The sequence below is a fragment of the Aristolochia californica genome, unplaced genomic scaffold (genome assembly GCF_029961685.1).
Source record: "Aristolochia californica isolate CCGP_79_NKW_82.1479 unplaced genomic scaffold, dmAriCali1.0.hap1 SCAF_6, whole genome shotgun sequence".
NCBI classification, from domain to species: Eukaryota; Viridiplantae; Streptophyta; class Magnoliopsida; order Piperales; family Aristolochiaceae; genus Aristolochia; species Aristolochia californica.
Window position 1 is genome coordinate 7,264,406 of NW_027182257.1, and position 14,195 is coordinate 7,278,600.

Here is a 14,195-nt window from a genome sequence, read left to right on the forward strand (position 1 = left end):
CAAAATCTATCATGGCCTTCTCAAATATGATGTTACCTAATATACAAGGGGTAGTAAACATACCTGGATCTTTGCACTTCGCAGGGAGTTTTCTTTGAATAACGGCAGAAACATTCTCACCTACTCTCACCTTCTCACGTCCTTTAAGTTTCTGTTTCCTCTTAATTGTGCACAGTTCTTTTAGAAATTTAGCATAACGAGACACTTGTTTAATAGAATCTAAAAGTGCAATATATACCTCATATCTACGGAAAGTCTCATATAAATCTTTATTTTGCTCATCTTTTCTAGAATTTGAAAAAGCCCGAGGAAAGGGAGGAACTGGTTTATAATCTGAAAGTGGTGGAAACTTACGCTTAGGTACGTCATCATCATTGGGAACGTTCCTGTCTCCAATGACATTTTTCTCCTTTTCTTATTCAGACAATGCAGGGGCTGCCTTTACCGGAATCTCAACCTCTTTACCACTTCTCAAAATGATTGCACTTGCATTTTCTTTTGGATTCACTACCGTTTGAGTGGGTAATTTCCTCGAATTTTGCGAATCTAGCGGAATAATTGTGATTGCCATCTGGCCGATCTGATTGTTCGAACTTTGAGTACTAGCCCTTGCCTCTTGTTAAAATTGTTTCATCTCCTGATGAAATTTCAAATTATTAGTGGCAAGATACTTAACAATATCTTCTAAAGACATACCAAAACTGGAAGTTTGGTCTGGTTGTTGTCAAGGGGGATCTGGCTACTTATATTGCTGGTAACTTGGGTGATTTTGAGTGGCTGGATGATTAACTTGTGGATTTCCATAGCTAAGGTTGGGATGATCCCTTCATCCCATGTTATACATGTTCGAATAGGGATCATACTTCCTTTGTGGTTGTCAGAGAAAACCACCTGCCGCATTCACGTGCCCAGTGGGCTCCTCTTGAAGAGTTGGGCACAGATTGGTTGGATGCCCTACTACTGAACAAATCCCACAAACCTTCGTTGTTTGCTATTACCTACATCCATTTGACGAACAAGAGAGGTTAAACTCGCAATTTGTTCTTCAAGGGAGGAAACTTTTACCTCATTAACATTCTTAGATGGAAGGTCAAGCCTAGTGACAAATTGTTGAGAATTGGCTGCCATATTTGAAATCAAATTTCTCGCGGCCTCAGGAATTTTATCCACCAAAGCTCCTCCACTAGTGACATCAATCATGCTCCTATCAATTGGTAGAAGGCCCTCATAGAAATATTGGATTAGAAGTTGCTCGCTAATCTGATGGGGACAACTTGCACATAATTTCTTTGAAACATTCCCATTATTCATGTAGGGACTCTTTGTTATACTGCCTTACACCACAAATTTCTTTCCGAATGTTGGCCGCCCTTGAAGCTAGGAAATATTTCGCTAAAAAAATCTCTTCATCTTGTCCCATGAGGTAATACTCTCGGAGGGTAGATAATAGAATCAATCCTTAGCCGAATTCTTCAAAGAAAATGGACAGGCTCATAATTTTATTTGCTCCACCGTGGGTTTCATACTCGTGCATACCACATGAAACTCCTTTAGATGCTTGTGACGATCTTCACCTGCAAGACCATGAAAAGTGGGCAAGAGATGTATTAGTCTAGATTTTAATCCAAATGTATTAGTAGCATCTAAATTAGGGAATATTATGCATAAGGGTTGTTGATTCAAATCAGGGGATGCAAGCTCATTCAAAGTTCAATTTCCAGCCATGACTTTCTCCTCCTCTAAATCGAATTCGCTATCAAATGGGGAATCAAGAGCTAGATCGTTCTCTTTAGAATTCCTCCGAGTTTCTCTCATTAACTTGCACAAATTTTTCTCTATTTCTGGATTGTACTGCAAATCACCTTGATTAGAAGATCGAGTTACAGTCATAAACAATCAAGGGAACTCTAATAAAACATTAAACACAAATCAGAAAAAATCTAGAATAACGAAAAAATAAAAATTCTAAAAACCGTAGATAACAGTGGAATTTGGCTTCGGGGTCAGAGTTCTGCCAAAATCGTAACAAGGAAAAACTAAGGTTTTTTTTTTCAAAATTTTCAAAAACAAAATAAGTATCACAAGAAGCACAAAAATCATTAGAACCACTCGCCAGCAACGACACCAAAATTTGGTATACTGTTGTAGGCAACCAAAAATAAAACCTATACTCCTAAAAATATATGTAGTAGTGCGAATGAGGATTAATCCCATGCAAAGTGATTAGTCTACTTTTATACTCCATGAACAAAGATGAGAGGGGTTTGAGTATAACGAAAACACTTTTAATAAAAACAACTAAGAAACGATTCAATTTAAAGAATCAAAATCAATCAAAAGAACAAACCTGGGTCTAAGTCAACATCCACCATCGAAATTTCACAACTAATCATCAATGCAAGCATATATCAATTTCCAGTTGAGCATTCACCGCTGGAACTATCTTCCTATCTCTCCTTTCGTAGTTAACTAGAAAACAAGCGATCGAATTAACCATAACTACTAAACAACCCAAGACAAGCACTAAAGGTTTAATCTAGCAACAACCTTAAGAGTTACAGAGATCGATGAAACTAAACAACACAAGCACAAGCGGTTGCATTTAATTTAGTCTAGCGTTCTTCTTAAGATCTAATAATTCCTAGCACAGCAAATCATCAAATCTCAATTGCTTCACAAGTTAGAGAGATCAAACAATTATGGATTTGATATCTAACCTAGTTGTAGATTGTAATGAGTAATAAACTAGTAGGCCTCCTAGTGATTAAACAAGACAATCATGAAAGAAAATTACAGAAAAATATCGGATACTCAAAACATAAATTGAACGATGAAAACAAATCGGATCTCACAGTTGTATTGATTTTGATGACTTTAGTTTTCTTTGACCAAGTTTGAAAGTTTAGCCATGCAGGTCCATGAAGAAAACTTAAGGGAAAAAAACTAGAGAGAAGAAGATGAAAAGCTGGAGAAGATACAAAGAGGGGGCGTCCCTTCCAAACTCCCTTTGTGCCTTCATTTATTCCCCCTTTTTCTCATTCCTTTGTTTAGGGTTTTTTTCGTGCATCCGGTCTGGACCTGGACATTACAATGCACGTGCCACAACTTCAAGCCAAATTTTGACCTAGATTCAGCCAGTATCTCTCGAAATTAAAAACATAAAAGTTGTATAACTTTTTCTTGGAGTTCTTTATCATCTTGAATCATATCAATCAGAGCTCGGATGAGAGAGTTATGCCCAGATTACTAAGCAATATAGAAATTGTCCATAATCTCCCAATTTAACTTCATTTTGCACTTAACGCCTCTATTTGCATCCTAATTCAAAATATAAGAATAATGAGAATATTTAGGCAAAAAATAATTATAAAAGCTTAATCATTAAGGGAAAAAAATATGACATTTTGTATTCTCATCACCTACGTTATCTATCGTGGGCATTTTTTGGAGTTCAAAGAAGCAACACACTAGCTCTTTTTTCTACCAAGGCTGACTATCGATCAGTTGCTACTACTTCTACTAAACTTTGGTGTGTGTGCTCTCTACTTATTGAACTTGGTGTGACTTACAGTCTTCTCTTGTATTCCACTGTGGTAATATTGGAGCTACTCAGTTAAGCTCTAATCCCATGTTTCACTCCAGAATGAAACATGCAGTAGTTGATTATCACTTCATTTGCGATCATGTTTAATCTGGTCTACTTCGTGTTGCTCATATTGCCTTTGTTCACCAACTTGTTGATCTCCTTACAAAACCAATGTCACGGTCATAGTTTCAGTTGATAATAGACAAGATTGGCCTCTCTAACCGTGGCCTATCTTGAGGGGGCATGATAAGGGATTAATAGAATCTCTGGTTTATCTGTCCGTCGGTTCTCGGATAAGATTTTTGTTGTATTTATCACGTGTTGTAATTATGTCTCCCGTTAAAGCTTATAGTTTCGGTTAAGCTTATCATTATAAAAAGTATATATACCACTCTTAATCACTACAAATATGTGATTCACGTGTATTTCAAAAAAATACAAAAGAGATCAACAAAACAAGCAGTAAGAGACAAACATACCTGTGTCTATGTACCATAGAAGGGAGATGTATTAGCATGCGGCCAAGCAGTATGGAACACTAGAAAGAGGAAAAACAAAAATGAAATAAGAGAAAGCAGTAGAGAAAGAACCATAACAGCATAGAAAGTGTAGGGACTTATCGTATTGAGAGCGCAGAGATGGGTAAGAGGATGATAGTAGAGAGTATCCTTTCACTGATTTTCTCTATTTTAAGGATGTTGTTTCATAAGATAAAGATAAGAATTTCCCTTCGTATCTACTAAAACAAAATAATCAAAATACTCCCCATTATTTTTCTTTTATTTGGTTTTATTTCTTCTAATTTTCATCTCCCAATTTTTTAAAATTCAAAAATCAGAGTATATGAGAGTTGTAACTCAAAATCTTTTTCTCCGTTATCTGCTCTAGGTTATTAGTTTGTTTCATCTTTTCTAAGTTAAAGTTCTTAAATTCATATATGAGAGTTACTTGAGTTTTTGAAAATCAACTCTATAAGGAAGGGCGATAGTGATGTCTTTCTGAGTTTTTCTTAATTCTCCTTCCCATAGATGGAGAGAAAGAGAGAAGACCATGTCACTAGAGGCTATGAAGTGTTGGCAATTCTAATTCCCTTAGACTTGTGGCATGTTAGTAGAGGTTCCAAAGTTTTCACAATTCTCTTTGCCGTAAGATAGAATGATGATTGACATGTGAGGATAGTTCCAGTTGTTTTCCACAAATTTCCCTCCCCATATGTAATGGAAGTCTCCTTTTTGTAGAGGATTGGAAGAGCTTAGAAAGTATCATTTTGTAAGGGATCCAATGGGAGGTTGAGTTTTTCTTGAAAACAATCGACGTATTTTCATATATATATATATATATATATATATATATATATATATATAGGGTTGATCCAATACAAAAAGTCATTTGGTGCAAAACGGAAATCACAATCGTTCGATCATGATACACAACTGATCCAATACAAAAAGCTATTTGGTACGAAACGACTATTTCAGCCATCTGATCATGATCTGACAGTTGAGATAGCCATTGATCATACAGTTGAGATGGTCGTTGATTGGACGGCTAAGATAGGCATTGATCTTAATCGGACGGCTAAGATAGGCGTTGATCTTAATCGGACAGCTAAGATAGGCGTTGATCTTAATCGGACGGCTGAGAAAGTTGTTTCGCATGTTACGAACTAAATGGTTTTTCATATTGGATCAGCCCTCATATACACGGTTCATCTAATACGAAAAGTCATTTGGTGCGAAACATGTGAAACGGCTATCTCAACCGTCCGATCATGATCTGACGGTTGAGATAGCCATTTCGTATATTTCACACTAAAAGGTTTTTTGTATTGGATCAGCTCTCTCTCTCTCTTTCTCTCTCTCTCTCTCTCTCTCTCTCTCTCTCTCTCTCTCTCTCTCTCTCTCTATATATATATATATATATATATATATATATTATAACTATAATTTATCTATTAAATTCAAAACTGCTCTGGGATTAAAATTGGGTTCAAGAAAAGCTAGCAATGAGTATATAAATGTCAAAAGAGGGAATCATGATCAGTACTTCCCCCTCTACAGGTTAAATTGTTCGGATTTTTGGCTGCTTTGGCTTATCCTAAAGACTACAGTATTACGAGTGAAGACTGCTAAAATACCCATCTCGCATAAATTTATTTACTTATCTATTCAATTGCTTACGTCGATGGAATTTGTCATGAATAAAGGTACATGTAATTTTATTTTAACATGAAATTATTTATTTATTATCTCCAATGTTTTACAAATTTAGGTGACGAGATCTTCGCTTGAACTTTATTATAATTTCATGATTTTATTATAGATTATGGTAAAAAGTTATTGTAACCAATTTGTAATGCACATGGCCAAGGTCAGTGCTCTTCTGTGTTCGAGAGCTAATCCAGGATGCTTCGGAGGGAATGACGTGGATTTACACAGAAAGCCCAGGACATGGGTATGCCCACGGATCTTGGATCAAAAGGATTAAAGCGCTCGAAATAGTCCAAATCGATTGAGCTGGGTTTGGTTCAGTTTATTAAACACGGTTATATTGGTCCAAATATTTTATTCATTTCTACCGGTTCGAGAGTTCAAACCAGTTCACTCATATTTTAGTCATACTTTCTACCGGTTTTCTTGCTAGAAATCGGGTTCTCTATATTTCGATGGAACCAAACCTTGGATCCTATTGTCTTGGATTTCTCCAAACTTACCATGGACTTCACTTCAATTGGTCACACATAAGTCTCAAAGGTTTATCTTCTTCTAACAAGTGCATTCAGGACACACAGACTTGGAAAAAGAGATCCGCAAATGCAAGAGGCTTGTTGGTCCAGCTACACTGCATTGAAGGATTTCAATCACGGCCAACGAACCCAGCGAATCCTCACCTTCAAAAATTTCTGGATGATTATGCTGACTTGCTTGAGGAGGAGCCCCAAGGATTATCACCTCAATGCGGCCTGGACCATTGCATTCCTTTAAACGTAAGAAGTTCTTTGTGATTATTATTATTATTCTCATTAATTTAGAATTAGAACATCTAATTCCTAACAAAATACAAATTACCAATTCTAGTGGTAGATGAGTTGTTGGACAAACTTCATGACCTACACTGTTTTTCTAAATTGGATCTCCGTTTTGGGTACAACCAAAATCCAAGTACACTTAACTGACATGAAGAAAACAACCTTCTGAACTCACCAAAGCCACTTCAAGTTTCTGATTATGCCTTTCGGGTTGACAAATGCTTCTTAACCTTCCAGGTATTAATGAACCAAGTCTTCCAAAGGTACCTCCATAAATTTGTATTAGTCTTTTTTATGATATTTTTATTTATAGCCGTACATGGGAGGACCACATTCAGTACTTGGAAATTGTGTTAGCCACACTCCGAGCCCACCATCTCTATCTCAAATGTCAAAAGGGCCACATATCATCAACAAGGAAGGTGTTTTCGTTGACTTAGATAAGGTTCAAACCATACTGGATTGGCCCATACCACTTTCCTTGAAAAGTTTACGAGGTTTCTTGGCCTCACAGGTTACTATTGTAAATTTATTAAGGGATATGGAATGATTATGGGTCCACTAACGACTATGCTTAAGAAGGACTCTTTTAAATGGTCGCACGAGTCAGAAGCTGCTTCACTTTCTCAAAGAAGCCATGACCAACAGCTCAGTGCTTACTCAGTCTGATTTCTCCAAAAAGTTCCTAGTCAAATGATACAAGTAGCAATGGTATAAGAATAGTTCTTGTTAAGTTGTAGAGCCTAATTAATGCCTTACGCTGAGTTGGTTAGAGAAAAAAACACGAGTGTGTGGGATTTCTCTTATAAACTACTCCATCATCATAGTGAAATATTGCAACAGTGAAAGATAGTACGTAGTCTCACCGTGAGGTAAACCTGTATAAATTTTATGTTTTTTGTGCTTGATTATTTCTTTTTTTATAATTTTTATTACTCTCGTTAGTATTAAATTAGGGCATCTAATTCCTAATAGTTCTCTCTTGACATGGTAGACTGTTGAAATGTATAGCTGTATAGCGTGATCGGAGGAAACTGTATAGCGTGATTGTTTCCTCCGATCCCGTGATTATATTCTTGATTTTATTCCTTGATTTTAGGATCTAAATTGGTCCTAAAATCAACTTGTAATGTATTATAAATAGCCTCCTAACGGAGAAGAATAAACTCATCGAAAAACCATTCGTTCAATCTCTGTTATTATTTTCGGTTCTCTGTTTTACATGGTATCAGAGCAGGAGAATTATCATTTCTTTTCCGTCATAGAAAGTCAGAGCTAAGTGCTCCTGTAATCGCCAAAGGAGGAAGCCGGAGGAAGAAAAAGTCCGTAGGAGTTGCAGAAACTCTGTTTTTTCTGCAACTCCGTATTCTGGCTGTCCCGACGCCAAAAGAACGTCGCCGACGCCCGACGACGATCACTGAAGACCGAAGACAACCGCCGACGACAGTTCCACCTTCCCGTTATTACCGCCGATCACCACTGTCGCCGAGGGAAGCCGAATTGCCGAAAGAGAACAGAGTTCTCTTACGACGGTCCTGTAGTCGGAATCACGTCGCCGACGAGTACCGACGATCGCCGACGACAGCACCACCACCCTGTTCCGATTGAAGCCGACGCTCCACTGCCGTTGCCGAAGATGAAGACGAAGGTATTTTTTAACTTAGAAACTACTGTTCCTTTATTTTTCCTACCGACCCAGACCGGTGGGTCAACCGAATCGGACCGAACCAGTATAAACCCGAACCAGATCGGACCAGCACTGGAGCGGGCCAGAATTGAATCCGCCCAGATTGTACCGAACCGGACCAGATCGAATCGGACCGGACTGAACCGAACCGGACCGGATTAGAGAAAAAGAAAACACTACAGGCGATGGCCACCACTACAGGCGTATCCACCGAACTTATCCCATCACCACAGATTATAGTCCACCAAGATAATTCTGCGTTTCCAACTGGAATTATCCTCGATGAGACCAATTATTCATTATGGTCCCAACTCGTGGAGATGTGAATTGGCGCACATAACAAAGCCCGATACCTCACTGGCTAAACAAAAAAACCAGCATCTGGTGATGCTAATCTTGGAGCATGGATTACTAAATATCAAAGAGTCAAAAGTTGGCTTATTGACTCTATGAGTCCATTGCTCATGCAGTAATTTATTCGCCTCTCCACTGCCAAAGAGATATGGGAAGTAGTATCAAAAACATTCTATGATGGATCCGATGAAACGTGTATATTTGAGCTGAACCAGAAATCTTTTTCTACCAAACAAAATGGTAGACCGTTATCCACATACTACAATGAACTGGTTGCTATTTTCCAGGAGATTGATCATAGAACTATATCTCAGGAAGGAACAGTCGAAGGGCTAATCCAGTTGCACTCTGCAATGGCTAGGCTTCGGGTTCATATTTTTCTCAGTGGGCTTGACTCCGAGTTTGATCAAGTTCGTGGAGAAATTTTGCGAAAAGATCCCAAACTTGATTTGGAGAGTACATATGCATATGTCAGATGCGAATATCAACAGAGACCGATAATGGGGAGCTATCGCCCAGTCTCCGAGAACTCGGCGATGTTGGTCAACCAAAACCGATAAGGATCATCAAGCAGTCGGAACCCTCAATCCTCTGGCAAATGTAACAATCGTGTATGTATTCACTGCGGAAAAAAAGGACATTCACAACACCGGTGTTATGAGATTATTGGCTATCCGGAGTGGTGGGATTTCTCGAAAAATCCCCGTAATAAGATTGTTGGGAAAGCTATGGTGACATCCATGGAAGATAATCAGGAGCTACCTACTGCAAATGTTGCCCATCTAGGTATTCTCGCTAATGCATTAGTATTTTCTGTACATTCTAAGAATAGACCTTGGATTATTGATACAGGTGCATCCGATCATATGACAAGGGATCCCAGTCAGTTACAATCCATCTCACCTTCTCCACAATCTGTTATTTCAACAGCCAATGGTAGTACCTCTCCTATTACTGGGGAAGGATCTGTTATATTATCCAATAATCTGACATTAGATACTGTCCTTGTGGTTCCCTCTCTTGAATATAACCTGTTGTCTGTTAGCCAAATTACTTCCACTCTTGCTTGTACTGTAAGTTTTAGGCCCTCATTTTGTGCCTTTCAAGACATTCTAACCTGGAAGATTCTTGGTTATGGTGTTAGACGGGGCAAACTCTACTATTTGGAGTTGACAGAGAACGGGGGATCAAAAATCAGTCAGACAAATCAAGCTAGCAGTGAAGATAATGCTCAAACAACTGTATGGTTATGGCACCGACGATTAGGCCACCTTTCCTTTGGTTATCTTAAGAAATTGAGACCTCAACTTTTTTCAGGTTTGACTGATGTGCATTTTCATTGTGACACATGTGAATTGGCTAAAAGCCACCATATTGCTTATTTCCCGAGTTTGAATAAAAGTTCCGAACCTTTTGCGGTTATTCATTCTGATGTTTGGGGTCCAGCCAAAATTCCTTCTATTTCTAGAGCTCGTTACTTTGTGACATTTATTGATGAATGCACTAGAATGATTTGGGTATCTCTGCTTATCCAAAAAAGTGATGTGTGTCTAGCATTTCAGAAATTCCATACAATGATACATACTCAATACCAAAAGCAGATTTGTGTTTTGCAATCTAACAATGGTACTGAGTTTGTTAATGCTTCTCTCGAAACTTTTCTGACCACTCGTGGAATTCGTCACCAGACTTCTTGCACCTATACTCCCCAATAGAATGGATTGGTAGAAAGAAAGAATAGACAAATTTTGAAGTAGTGTGTGCCTCTCTCTTTGGGATGAACATGCCTCGATTTTATTGGGGCGAAGCTATCACATCTGCTGCCTACCTCATCAATCGAACACCTTCTAGAGTACTTGATTTTCAAACTCCTCTACACAAGCTGCAATCCCTGATTTCAATTCCCCATCTTCCGAAACTTGAACCCCGAATTTTTGGGTGTACCGCTTATGTTCATATCCCAAAGATCATGCGAAATAAACTTGATCCATGTGCCAAGCGATGTGTATTTGTTGGCTACTCTGATTTTCAAAAAGGATATCGGTGTTATGATCCACACACCAACAAGTTCCATGTGACTTTAGATGTCTCCTTCCATGAATCAGTCCCTTATTATTCAGGGGAGTTTCTTGGACATCTCTTTAGGGGGAGACTTCAAATGAAGAGAATGTTCCACATGAAACTAACAGAGATGCTGAAAGAGGTGCTGAATTTATTGAGTTAGAAGCGGTGAATGAATTTTTTAAGTGTCATGATGTGCAACAAGACTGTGATTCTGTAATTTCACCTGAAGAACCCCCAGACTTGCCCCCGTCTGCACCAACAACTGAAGAATCAACCCGGAATGTTCCTCCTCAGGTAACTATGAATCCTATGTTTGATGAGTCTAATAAAACATGTCTTCCTACAGAAAACATAACCTCTAGATATGCACAAAGATTGAATAGGGGAGTTCCAAAAAAACAGTATGAACCTGATCTTGAAGCCAAGACCAAATACTCAATCAATAACTATGTGTCCTCCCATAGGTTGACTAAATCATATGCATTTACTGTTGATCAATTATCCAGGGTTTCTATTCCTAGTAATGTGCAGGATGCATTAGCTGATCCAAAATGGAAAAAAGCGATGAACGAAAAGATGGAGGCTCTACAAAAAAATGCCACTTGGGAACTTGTTCCCTAACCTAAAGGAATAAAAACAATTGGATGTCAATGGGTGTTCACATTGAAACTCAAACCGGATGGAAGCATTGACAGATATAAAGCTCGGCTAGTTGCAAAAGGATATACGCAAAGGTATGGGATAGACTATCAGGATACTTTTGCACCAGTAGCTAAGATCAATATAATTCGTATTCTTATATCTATAGTAGCAAATCGAGACTGGCCTCTGCAAAAATTTGATGTTAAAAATGCCTTCCTCAATGGAGACTTAGAAGAAGAAGTCTACCTGGAACTACCACCAGGTGTAAAAAGTGGTTCTTTGTCTCAAGGTAAAGTTTGTAAATTGAAGAAGTCATTGTATGGGCTGAAACAATCACTTAGAGCATGGTTTGGGAGATTCTCGGCTACAATGAAGGAGTTTGGTTATAAACAAAGTAACTCAAATCATACTTTGTTTATAAAACACAAAGAAGGAAAGGTAACAACATTAATTGTATATGTTGATGATATGGTCGTGACAGGAGATGAACCAGGTGAAATGCAAGCTTTACAGGAGTATTTAGCTACTAAATTCGAAATGAAGGATCCCGGACAACTTAACTATTTTTTGGGGATTGAAGTTGCAAGATCGAAACATGGAGTCTTCCTTTCACAGCGAAAATATGTGTTGGATCTTCTAGCCGAAACCGGAATGCTTGACTGTAAACCAATAGAGACGCCCATGGAAATGCATCATAAACTCGGAATTCTTCCAGATCAAATTCTAGCAGACAAAGGACGTTATCAGCGATTAGTTGGAAGATTAATCTACCTATCCCATACAAGGCCCGATGTAGCATATGCAGTAAGCGTTGTGAGCCAGTTCATGCATGCACCAAGTGAAGAACATATGGAAGCAGTCTATCGGATCTTGAGATACTTAAAGAGTGCTCCAGGAAAAGGTCTGTTATTCTCAAAAAATGGTATCTCTAGTATTGAAGGGTATACAGACTCTGATTGGGCAGGTGATCAAACAACCAGAAGATCCACGTCAAGTTACTTTACTTTTGTGGAAGGGAATCTTGTCACTTGGAAAAGCAAAAAACAGAAGGTAGTATCAAGATCAAGTGCTGAAGCTAAATTTCGATGTATGGCTCATGGTGTATGCGAGTTGTTATGGATACGGAATATACTGAGAGACTTAGGGATTGAATACGACAAACCTATGAATCTTCACTGTGATAACAAGGTAGCTATCGCAATTGCATAAAATCCAGTTCAACATGATCGCACTAAACATGTTGAAGTTGATCGTCATTTCATCAAAGAGAACCTCGATGCAAAGATTATACAATTCCCCTTTATTCAATCTGCGAGTCAGATGGCTGATATGCTCACGAAGGCAGCATCAGGGAAAACATTTCATGGTATAATTGACAAGTTGGGTTTGAGTGATATCTATGCACCAACTTGAGGGGGAGTGTTGAAATGTATCGCTGTATAGCGTGATCGGAGGAAACTGTATAGCGTGATTGTTTCCTCCGATCCCGTGATTATATTCTTGATTCTATTCCTTGATTTTAGGATCTAAATTGATCCTAAAATCAACTTGTAATGTATTATAAATAGCCTCCTAACGGAGAAGAATAAACTCATCGGAAAACCATTCATTCAATCTCCGTTATTATTTTCGGTTCTCTATTTTACATAGACCGACTGCTTATTTTTCACAAGCATTTCAAGGTTTTAATCTGCTGTTCTCAGTTTATGAAAGGAGATGGTAGCCAATGTTTTGTCGATTCAAAAGTGGCGGCCCTATTTCCTAGTACACCCATTTGTCATCCGGACCGACTAGTGAAGCTTAAAGTACTTATGGGAGTGGCGCATTGCCACTTACTGGGTCTCGAAATTAATGGGTTATAAATTTCTCATTGAGTATACTGAAGGGACCATACAGCTGAAGTCCATGCCTTGTCCCAACTAATTCCTAAGTGGATTCATCCCATTAGAGAAGAGACGACTTCAGCTCATATGATGTAGCGCTTGGTACATCTTTGTGAAACAAAAAACTGCATTGGTCCGAGACGGCACGAGGATGGTATCCTGTTTTTCAAAGACAGAACTTACCTTGCTGAACACTCGCCTTTGCTGCTTACTATCATTTTAAAATTTCATGGCACTGCACAATGGAGGCACCAATAAAACATTGCAGCGCTTCAAAGATGTCTTCTATTGGAAAAATATGAAAGTCCACATGCATCAATATAATCAATCTAGTGATGTTTGTCAGAGAAACAAAAACCAAAATCTGTTGCCTGCTGGATTACTACAGCCACTTCCAATTCCTACACGAGTTTGGGCAAGTATCTCCATGGATTTTATCGATTGGCTCCCTCCATCCAAAGGTAAATCAACTATGTTTGTAATTGTCAACAGGCTATCTAAATATGCACATTTGATTCCACTCTCTCACCTCTATCGAAGAAAGTAGAGAGAGGTGGAATACGTAGTAGAGATCAAGTTTATCTCAAGCTACATTGATATGGTCCCTTGTCATGGATCGAATAACTCTGCGTGGGATTGGTGAATCCAGAGTTGTAAGAGAGCTATTGCTCTCAGTTAGGAGGAAAATACCCTCCTTGCTGTTGTTGCTCTCAATAGAGACCTAAGGAGGCCGTGTGGCTGCTGGATTAGAGGTAAAAGATCCTCCTTTTTGCAGCTATGCTGCTGTTTTCTGTATGGGCTGGGAAGCCACTTGCTGCTCAATAGTATAGGGGCTGGAAAGCCTCTATCTTTGCTTGGAATAGAGAAGGGAAATCTTCTCTTGCTGTTGTGCATTGATTAGAGGCTAAAGGCCTCTTGTTGAGCTCGGAAAAGAGGAAGAAATCCCTTCTT

General features: G+C 38.6%; 1 non-coding gene across 1 annotated transcript; it reads left to right on the top strand.

Annotated features, from left to right (window-relative positions):
* The first annotated feature begins 1,257 nt into the window (after nt 1–1,257).
* On the top strand, nt 1,258–1,360 carry LOC137935564 (small nucleolar RNA R71). Its single transcript, XR_011109266.1, has one exon. It is a non-coding gene; the product is annotated as a small nucleolar RNA R71 (small nucleolar RNA).
* Nucleotides 1,361–14,195: the final 12,835 nt, after the last annotated feature.